Here is a 12,251-nt window from a genome sequence, read left to right on the forward strand (position 1 = left end):
ATGTAGGCTACACGAGAACGGAGACGTCGAGTAACCAAAACAAATGCGTTAAACAAATTCGTACACGTTATTTATCAATTTAACTCTAGAATTAAAGGATATACAACGAGAAACAACGTTTGACAACCTTTAAACAGTTTTAATAACTATCTCAAAAATTGTCGCTCTGATGAAAACAACTGATGAGTTATCTACTTAAATTTGTTGAACAAAACGACTTACGTATTTTAAACATGCTAACCTTTAGCCCGGTAAGCAAATTAAAAAAAAAAACGCAATATGTAGGCTACACGAGAACGGAGACGTCGAGTAACCAAAACAAATGCGTTAAACAAATTCGTACACGTTATTTATCAATTTAACTCTAGAATTAAAGGATATACAACGAGAAACAACGTTTGACAACCTTTAAACAGTCTTAATAACTATCTCAAAAATTAGCGCTCTGATGCAAACAACTGATGAGTTATCTACTCAAATTTGTTGAACAAAACGACTTACGTATTTTAAGCATGCTAACCTTTAGCCCGGAAAGCAAATTAAAAAAAAAACGCAATATGTAGGCTACACGAGAACGGAGACGTCGAGTAACCAAAACAAATGCGTTAAACAAATTCTTACACGTTATTTATCAATTTAACTCTAGAATTAAAGGATATACAACGAGAAACAACGTTTGACAACCTTTAAACAGTTTTAATAACTATCTCAAAAATTATCGCTCTGATGCAAACAACTGATGAGTTATCTACTTAAATTTGTTGAACAAAACGACTTACGTATTTTAAGCATGCTAACTTTTAGCCCGGAAAGCAAATTAAAAAAAAAACGCAATATGTAGGCTACACGAGAACGGAGACGTCGAGTAACCAAAACAAATGCGTTAAACAAATTCGTACACGTTATTTATCAATTTAACTCTAGAATTAAAGGATGTACAACGAGAAACAACGTTTGACAACCTTTAAACAGTTTTAATAACTATCTCAAAAATTGTCGCTCTGATGCAAACAACTGATGAGTTATCTACTCAAATTTGTTGAACAAAACGACTTAGTATTTTAAGCATGCTAACCTTTAGCCCGGTAAGCAAATTAAAAAAAAAACGCAATATGTAGGCTACACGAGAACGGAGACGTCGAGTAACCAAAACAAATGCGTTAAACAAATTCGTACACGTTATTTATCAATTTAACTCTAGAATTAAAGGATATACAACGAGAAACAACGTTTGACAACCTTTAAACAGTCTTAATAACTATCTCAAAAATTGTCGCTCTGATGCAAACAACTGATGAGTTATCTACTCAAATTTGTTGAACAAAACGACTTACGTATTTTAAGCATGCTAACCTTTAGCCCGGAAAGCAAATTAAAAAAAAACGCAATATGTAGGCTACACGAGAACGGAGACGTCGAGTAACCAAAACAAATGCGTTAAACAAATTCGTACACGTTATTTATCAATTTAACTCTCGAATTAAAGGATATACAACGAGAAACAACGTTTGACAACCTTTAAACAGTTTTAATAACTATCTCAAAAATTATCGCTCTGATGCAAACAACTGATGAGTTATCTACTTAAATTTGTTGAACAAAACGACTTACGTATTTTAAGCATGCTAACCTTTAGCCCGGTAAGCAAATTAAAAAAAAACCCAATATGTAGGCTACACGAGAACGGAGACGTCGAGTAACCAAAACAATTGCGTTAAACAAATTCGTACACGTTATTTATCAATTTAACTCTAGAATTAAAGGATATACAACGAGAAACAACGTTTGACAACCTTTAAACAGTTTTAATAACTATCTCAAAAATTGTCGCTCTGATGCAAACACCTGATGAGTTATCTACTTAAATTTGATGAACAAAACGACTTACGTATTTTAAACATGCTAACCTTTATCCCGGTAAGCAAATTAAAAAAAAAACGCAATATGTAGGCTACACGAGAACGGAGACGTCGAGTAACCAAAACAAATGCGTTAAACAAATTCTTACACGTTATTTATCAATTTAACTCTAGAATTAAAGGATATACAACGAGAAACAACGTTTGACAACCTTTAAACAGTTTTAATAACTATCTCAAAAATTATCGCTCTGATGCAAACAACTGATGAGTTATCTACTTAAATTTGTTGAACAAAACGACTTACGTATTTTAAGCATGCTAACCTTTAGCCCGGTAAGCAAATTAAAAAAAAAAAACGCAATATGTAGGCTACACGAGAACGGAGACGTCGAGTAACCAAAATAAATGCGTTAAACAAATTCGTACACGTTATTTATCAATTTAACTCTAGAATTGAAGGATATACAACGAGAAACAACGTTTGACAACCTTTAAACAGTTTTAATAACTATCTCAAAAATTGTCGCTCTAATGCAAACAACTGATGAGTTATCTACTTAAATTTGATGAACAAAACGACTTACGTATTTTAAACATGCTAACCTTTAGCCCGGTAAGCAAATTTAAAAAAAACGCAATGTGTAGGCTACACGAGAACGGAGACGTCGAGTAACCAAAACAAATGCGTTAAACAAATTCGTACACGTTATTTATCAATTTAACTCTAGAATTAAAGGATATACAACGAAAAACAACGTTTGACAACCTTTAAACAGTTTTAATAACTATCTCAAAAATTGTCGCTCTAATGCAAACAACTGATGAGTTATCTACTCAAATTTGTTGAACAAAACGACTTACGTATTTTAAACATGCTAACCTTTAGCCCGGTAAGCAAATTAAAAAAAAAACGCAATATGTAGGCTACACGAGAACGGAGACGTCGAGTAACCAAAACAAATGCGTTAAACAAATTCGTACACGTTATTTATCAATTTAACTCTAGAATTAAAGGATATACAACGAGAAACAACGTTTGACAACCTTTAAACAGTTTTAATAACTATCTCAAAAATTATCGCTCTGATGCAAACAACTGATGAGTTATCTACTTAAATTGATGAACAAAACGACTTACGTATTTTAAACATGCTAACCTTTAGCCCGGTAAGCAAATTAAAAAAAAAAACGCAATATGTAGGCTACACGAGAACGGAGACGTCGAGTAACCAAAACAAATCCGTTAAACAAATTCGTACACGGTGTTTATCAATTTAACTCTAGAATTAAAGGATATACAACGAGAAACAACGTTTGACAACCTTTAAACAGTTTTAATAACTATCTCAAAAATTATCGCTCTGATGTAAACAACTGATGAGTTATCTACTTAGATTTGTTGAACAAAACGACTTACGTATTTTAAGCATGCTAACCTTTAGCCCGGTAAGCAAATTAAAAAAAAACGCAATATGTAGGCTACACGAGAACGGAGACGTCGAGTAACCAAAACAAATACGTTAAACAAATTCGTACACGTTATTTATCAATTTAACTCTAGAATTAAAGGATATACAACGAGAAACAACGTTTGACAACCTTTAAACAGTTTTAATAACTATCTCAAAAATTGTCGCTCTGATGCAAACAACTGATGAGTTATCTACTTAAATTTGATGAACAAAACGACTTACGTACTTTAAACATGCTAACCTTTAGCCCGGTAAGCAAATTAAAAAAAAAAACGCAATATGTAGGCTACACGAGAACGGAGAGGTCGAGTAACCAAAACAAATGCGTTAAACAAATTCGTACACGTTATTTGTCAATTTAACTCTAGAATTAAAGGATATACAACGAGAAATAACGTTTGACAACCTTTAAACAGTTTTAATAACTATCTCAAAAATTGTCGCTCTGATGCAAACAACTGGTGAGTTATCTACTCAAATTTGTTGAACAAAACGACTTACGTATTTTAAACATGCTAACATTTAGCCCGGTAAGCAAATTAAAAAAAAAAACGCAATATGTAGGCTACACGAGAACGGAGACGTCGAGTAACCAAAACAAATGCGTTAAACAAATTCGTACACGTTATTTATCAATTTAACTCTAGAATTAAAGGATATACAACGAGAAACAACGTTTGACAACCTTTAAACAGTTTTAATAACTATCTCAAAAATTGTCGCTCTGATGCAAACAACTGATGAGTTATCTACTTAAATTTGTTGAAAAAAACGACTTACGTATTTTAAACATGCTAACCTTTAGCCCGGTAAGCAAATTAAAAAAAAAACGCAATATGTAGGCTACACGAGAACGGAGACGTCGAGTAACCAAAACAAATGCGTTAAACAAATTCGTACACGTTATTTATCAATTTAGCTATAGAATTAAAGGATATACAACGAGAAACAACGTTTGACAACCTTTAAACAGTTTTAATAACTATCTCAAAAATTGTCGCTCTGATGCAAACAACTGCTGAGTTATCTACTCAAATTTGTTGAACAAAACGACTTACGTATTTTAAACATGCTAACCTTTAGCCCGGTAAGCAAATTAAAAAAAAAAACGCAATATGTAGGCTACACGAGAACGGAGACGTCGAGTAACCAAAACAAATGCGTTAAACAAATTCGTACACGTTATTTATAAATTTAACTCTAGAATTAAAGGATATACAACGAGAAACAACGTTTGACAACCTTTAAACAGTTTTAATAACTATCTCAAAAATTGTCGCTCTGATGCAAACAACTGCTGAGTTATCTACTCAAATTTGTTGAACAAAACGACTTACGTATTTTAAACATGCTAACCTTTAGCCCGGTAAGCAAATTAAAAAAAAAACGCAATATGTAGGCTACACGAGAACGGAGACGTCGAGTAACCAAAACAAATGCGTTAAACTAATTCGTACACGTTATTTATCAATTTAACTCTAGAATTAAAGGATATACAACGAGAAACAACGTTTGACAACCTTTAAACAGTTTTAATAACTATCTCAAAAATTATCGCTCTGATGCAAACAACTGATGAGTTATCTACTTAAATTTGTTGAACAAAACGACTTACGTATTTTAAGCATGTTAACCTTTAGCCCGGTAAGCAAATTAAAAAAAAAAACGCAATATGTAGGCTACACGAGAACGGAGACGTCGAGTAACCAAAACAAATACGTTAAACAAATTCGTACACGTTATTTATCAATTTAACTCTAGAATTAAAGGATATACAACGAGAAACAACGTTTGACAACCTTTAAACAGTTTTAATAACTATCTCAAAAATTATCGCTCTGATGCAAACAACTGATGAGTTATCTACTTAAATTTGTTGAACAAAACGACTTACGTATTTTAAGCATGCTAACATTTAGCCCGGTAAGCCAATTAAAAAAAAAACGCAATATGTAGGCTACACGAGAACGGAGACGTCGAGTAACCAAAACAAATGCGTTAAACAAATTCGTACACGTTATTTATCAATTTAACTCTAGAATTAAAGGATATACAACGAGAAACAACGTTTGACAACCTTTAAACAGTTTTAATAACTATCTCAAAAATTATCGCTCTGATGCAAACAACTGATGAGTTATCTACTTGAATTTGTTGAACAAAACGACTTACGTATTTTAAGCATGCTAACCTTTAGCCCGGTAAGCAAATTAAAAAAAAACGCAATATGTAGGCTACACGAGAACGGAGACGTCGAGTAACCAAAACAAATGCGTTAAACAAATTCGTACACGTTATTTATCAATTTAACTCTAGAATTAAAGGATATACAACGAGAAACAACGTTTGACAACCTTTAAACAGTTTTAATAACTATCTCAAAAATTGTCGCTCTGATGCAAACAACTGATGAGTTATCTACTTAAATTTGATGAACAAAACGACTTACGTATTTTAAACATGCTAACCTTTAGCCCGGTAAGCAAGTTAAAAAAAAAACGCAATATGTAGGCTTCACGAGAACGGAGACGTCGAGTAACCAAAACAAATGCGTTAAACAAATTCGTACACGTTATTTATCAATTTAACTCTAGAATTAAAGGATATACAACGAGAAACAACGTTTGACAACCTTTAAAAAGTTTTAATAACTATCTCAAAAATTGTCGCTCTAATGCAAACAACTGCTGAGTTATCTACTCAAATTTGTTGAACAAAACGACTTACGTATTTTAAATATGCTAACCTTTAGCCCGGTAAGCAAATAAAAAAAAAAAAACGCAATATGTAGGCTACACGAGAACGGAGCCGTCGAGTAACCAAAACAAATGCGTTAAACAAATTCGTACACGTGATTTATCAATTTAACTCTAGAATTAAAGGATATACAACGAGAAACAACGTTTGACAACCTTTAAACAGTTTTAATGACTATCTCAAAAATTGTCGCTCTGATGCAAACAACTGCTGAGTTATCTACTCAAATTTGTTGAACAAAACGACTTACGTATTTCAAACATGCTAACTTATAGCCCGGTAACCAATTTAAAAAACAAACGCAATATGTAGGCTACACGAGAACGGAGACGTCGAGTAACCATCACAAATGCGTTAAACAAATTCGTACACGTTATTTATCAATTTAACTCTAGAATTAAAGGATATACAACGAGAAACAACGTTTGACAACCTTTAAACAGTTTTAATAACTATCTCAAAAATTGTCGCTCTGATGCAAACAACTGCTGAGTTATCTACTCAAATTTGTTGAACAAAACGACTTACGTATTTTAAACATGCTAACCTTTAGCCCGGTAAGCAAATTAAAAAAAAAACGCAATATGTAGGCTACACGAGAACGGAGACGTCGAGTAACCAAAACAAATGCGTTAAACTAATTCGTACACGTTATTTATCAATTTAACTCTAGAATTAAAGGATATACAACGAGAAACAACGTTTGACAACCTTTAAACAGTTTTAATAACTATCTCAAAAATTATCGCTCTGATGCAAACAACTGATGAGTTATCTACTTAAATTTGTTGAACAAAACGACTTACGTATTTTAAGCATGTTAACCTTTAGCCCGGTAAGCAAATTAAAAAAAAAAACGCAATATGTAGGCTACACGAGAACGGAGACGTCGAGTAACCAAAACAAATACGTTAAACAAATTCGTACACGTTATTTATCAATTTAACTCTAGAATTAAAGGATATACAACGAGAAACAACGTTTGACAACCTTTAAACAGTTTTAATAACTATCTCAAAAATTATCGCTCTGATGCAAACAACTGATGAGTTATCTACTTAAATTTGTTGAACAAAACGACTTACGTATTTTAAGCATGCTAACATTTAGCCCGGTAAGCCAATTAAAAAAAAAACGCAATATGTAGGCTACACGAGAACGGAGACGTCGAGTAACCAAAACAAATGCGTTAAACAAATTCGTACACGTTATTTATCAATTTAACTCTAGAATTAAAGGATATACAACGAGAAACAACGTTTGACAACCTTTAAACAGTTTTAATAACTATCTCAAAAATTATCGCTCTGATGCAAACAACTGATGAGTTATCTACTTGAATTTGTTTAACAAAACGACTTACGTATTTTAAGCATGCTAACCTTTAGCCCGGTAAGCAAATTAAAAAAAAACGCAATATGTAGGCTACACGAGAACGGAGACGTCGAGTAACCAAAACAAATGCGTTAAACAAATTCGTACTCGTTATTTATCAATTTAACTCTAGAATTAAAGGATATACAACTAGAAACAACGTTTGACAACCTTTAAACAGTTTTAATAACTATCTCAAAAATTGTCGCTCTGATGCAAACAACTGATGAGTTATCTACTTAAATTTGATGAACAAAACGGCTTACGTATTTTAAACATGCTAACCTTTAGCCCGGTAAGCAAGTTAAAAAAAAAACGCAATATGTAGGCTTCACGAGAACGGAGACGTCGAGTAACCAAAACAAATGCGTTAAACAAATTCGTACACGTTATTTATCAATTTAACTCTAGAATTAAAGGATATACAACGAGAAACAACGTTTGACAACCTTTAAAAAGTTTTAATAACTATCTCAAAAATTATCGCTCTAATGCAAACAACTGCTGAGTTATCTACTCAAATTTGTTGAACAAAACGACTTACGTATTTTAAATATGCTAACCTTTAGCCCGGTAAGCAAATAAAAAAAAAAACGCAATATGTAGGCTACACGAGAACGGAGCCGTCGAGTAACCAAAACAAATGCGTTAAACAAATTCGTACACGTGATTTATCAATTTAACTCTAGAATTAAAGGATATACAACGAGAAACAACGTTTGACAACCTTTAAACAGTTTTAATAACTATCTCAAAAATTGTCGCTCTGATGCAAACAACTGCTGAGTTATCTACTCAAATTTGTTGAACAAAACGACTTACGTATTTCAAACATGCTAACTTATAGCCCGGTAACCAATTTAAAAAACAAACGCAATATGTAGGCTACACGAGAACGGAGACGTCGAGTAACCATCACAAATGCGTTAAACAAATTCGTACACGTTATTTATCAATTTAACTCTAGAATTAAAGGATATACAACGAGAAACAACGTTTGACAACCTTTAAACAGTTTTAATAACTATCTCAAAAATTGTCGCTCTGATGCAAACAACTGATGAGTTATCTACTTAAATTTGTTGAACAAAACGACTTACGTATTTTAAACATGCTAACCTTTAGCCCGGTAAGCAAATTAAAAAAAAAAAAACGCAATATGTAGGCTACACGAAAACGGAGACGTCGAGTAACCAAAACAAATGCGTTAAACAAATTCGTACACGTTATTTATCAATTTAACTCTAGAATTAAAGGATATACAACGAGAAACAACGTTTGACAACCTTTAAACAGTTTTAATAACTATCTCAAAAATTATCGCTCTGATGCAAACAACTGATGAGTTATCAACTTAAATTTGTTGAACAAAACGACTTACGTATTTTAAGCATGCTAACCTTTAGCCCGGTAAGCAAATTAAAAAAAACGCAATATGTAGGCTACACGAGAACGGAGACGTCGAGTAACCAAAACAAATGCGTTAAACAAATTCGTACACGTTATTTATCAATTTAACTCTAGAATTAAAGGATATACAACGAGAAACAACGTTTGACAACCTTCAAACAGTTTTAATAACTATCTCAAAAATTGTCGCTCTAATGCAAACAACTGATGAGTTATCTAATCAAATTTGTTGAACAAAACGACTTACGTATTTTAAACATACTAACCTTTAGCCCGGTAAGCAAATTAAAAAAAAAACGCAATATGTAGGCTACACGAGAACGGAGACGTCGAGTAACCAAAACAAATGCGTTAAACAAATTCGTACACGTTATTTATCAATTTAACTCTAGAATTAAAGGATATACAACGAGAAACACGGTTTGACAACCTTTAAACAGTTTTAATAACTATCTCAAAAATTGTCGCTCTGATGCAAACAACTGATGAGTTATCTACTCAAATTTGTTGAACAAAACGACTTACGTATTTTAAGCATGCTAACCTTTAGCCCGGTAAGCAAATTTAAAAAAAAACGCAATATGTATGCTACACGAGAACGGAGACGTCGAGTAACCAAAACAAATACGTTAAACAAATTCGTAGACGTTATTTATCAATTTAACTCTAGAATTAAAGGATATACAACGAGAAACAACGTTTGACAACCTTTAAACAGTTTTAATAACTATCTCAAAAATTGTCACTCTGATGCAAACAACTGATGAGTTATCTACTTAAATTTGATGAACAAAACGACTTACGTATTTTAAACATGCTAACCTTTAGCCCGGTAAGCAAATTAAAAAAAAAAAAACGCAATATGTAGGCTACACGAGAACGGAGACGTCGAGTAACGAAAACAAATGCGCTAAACAAATTCGTACACGTTATTTATCAATTTAACTCTAGAATTAAAGGATATACAACGAGAAACAACGTTTGACAACCTTTAAACAGTTTTAATAACTATCTCAAAAATTGTCGCTCTAATGCAAACAACTGATGAGTTATCTACTCAAATTTGTTGAACAAAACGACTTACGTATTTTAAACATGCTAACCTTTAGCCCGGTAAGCAAATTAAAAAAAAAACGCAATATGTAGGCTACACGATAACGGAGACGTCGAGTAATCAAAACAAATGCGTTAAACAAATTCGTACACGTTATTTATCAATTTAACTCTAGAATTAAAGGATATACAACGAGGAACAACGTTTGACAACCTTTAAACAGTTTTAATAACTATCTCAAAAATTGTCGCTCTGATGCAAACAACTGATGAGTTATCTACTTAAATTTGTTGAACAAAACGACTTACGTATTTTAAACATGCTAACCTTTAGCCCGGTAAGCAAATTAAAAAAAAAAAACGCAATATGTAGGCTACACGAGAACGGAGACGTCGAGTAACCAAAACAAATGCGTTAAACAAATTCGTACACGTTATTTATCAATTTAACTCTAGAATTAAAGGATATACAACGAGAAACAACGTTTGACAACCTTTAAACAGTTTTAATAACTATCTCAAAAATTGTCGCTCTGATGCAAACAACTGCTGAGTTATCTACTCAAATTTGTTGAACAAAACGACTTACGTATTTTAAACATGCTAACCTTTAGCCCGGTAAGCAAATTAAAAAAAAAACGCAATATGTAGGCTACACGAGAACGGAGACGTCGAGTAACCAAAACAAATGCGTTAAACAAATTCCTACACGTTATTTATCAATTTAACTCTAGAGTTAAAGGATATACAACGAGAAACAACGTTTGACAACCTTTAAACAGTTTTAATAACTATCTCAAAAATTATCGCTCTGATGCAAACAACTGATGAGTTATCTACTTAAATTTGTTGAACAAAACGACTTACGTATTTTAAGCATGCTAACCTTTAGCCCGGTAAGCAAATTAAAAAAAAACGCAATATGTAGGCTACACGAGAACGGAGACGTCGAGTAACCAAAACAAATACGTTAAACAAATTCGTACACGTTATTTATCAATTTAACTCTAGACTTAAAGGATATACAACGAGAAACAACGTTTGACAACCTTTAAACAGTTTTAATAACTATCTCAAAAATTGTCGCTCTGATGCAAACAACTGATGAGTTATCTACTTAAATTTGATGAACAAAACGACTTACGTATTTTAAACATGCTAACCTTTAGCCCGGTAAGCAAATTAAAAAAAACGCAATATGTAGGCTTCACGAGAACGGAGACGTCGAGTAACCAAAACAAATGCGTTAAACAAATTCGTACACGTTATTTATCAATTTAACTCTAGAATTAAAGGATATACAACGAGAAACAACGTTTGACAACCTTTAAACAGTTTTAATAACTATCTCAAAAATTATCGCTCTGATGCAAACAACTGATGAGTTATCTACTTAAATTTGTTGAACAAAACGACTTACGTATTTTAAGCATGCTAACCTTTAGCCCGGTAAGCAAATTAAAAAAAAACGCAATATGTAGGCTACACGAGAACGGAGACGTCGAGTAACCAAAACAAATGCGTTAAACAAATTCGTACTCGTTATTTATCAATTTAACTATAGAATTAAAGGATATACAACGAGAAACAACGTTTGACAACCTTTAAACAGTTTTAATAACTATCTCAGAAATTGTCGCTCTGATGCAAACAACTGCTGAATTATCTACTCAAATTTGTTGAACAAAACGACTTACGTATTTTAAACATACTAACCTTTAGCCCGGTAAGCAAATTAAAAAAAAAACGCAATCTGTAGGCTACACGAGAACGGAGACGTCGAGTAACCAAAACAAATGCGTTAAACAAATTCGTACACGTTATTTATCAATTTAACTCTAGAATTAAAGGATATACAACGAGAAACAACGTTTGACAACCTTTAAACAGTTTTAATAACTATCTCAAAAATTGTCGCTCTGATGCAAACAACTGCTGAGTTATCTACTCAAATTTGTTGAACAAAACGACTTACGTATTTTAAACATGCTAACCTTTAGCCCGGTAAGCAAATTAAAAAAAAAACGCAATATGTAGGCTACACGAGAACGGAGACGTCGAGTAACCAAAACAAATGCGTTAAACAAATTCGTACACGTTATTTATCAATTTAACTCTAGAATTAAAGGATATACAACGAGAAACAACGTTTGACAACCTTTAAACAGTTTTAATAAATATCTCAAAAATTATCGCTCTGTTGCAAACAACTGATGAGTTATCTACTTAAATTTGTTGAACAAAACGACTTACGTATTTTAAACATGCTAACCTTTAGCCCGGTAAGCAAATTAAAAAAAAAAACGCAATATGTAGGCTACAC

The sequence above is a fragment of the Eurosta solidaginis genome, unplaced genomic scaffold (assembly GCF_040869045.1).
Source record: "Eurosta solidaginis isolate ZX-2024a unplaced genomic scaffold, ASM4086904v1 ctg00001081.1, whole genome shotgun sequence".
Taxonomy (NCBI): domain Eukaryota; kingdom Metazoa; phylum Arthropoda; class Insecta; order Diptera; family Tephritidae; genus Eurosta; species Eurosta solidaginis.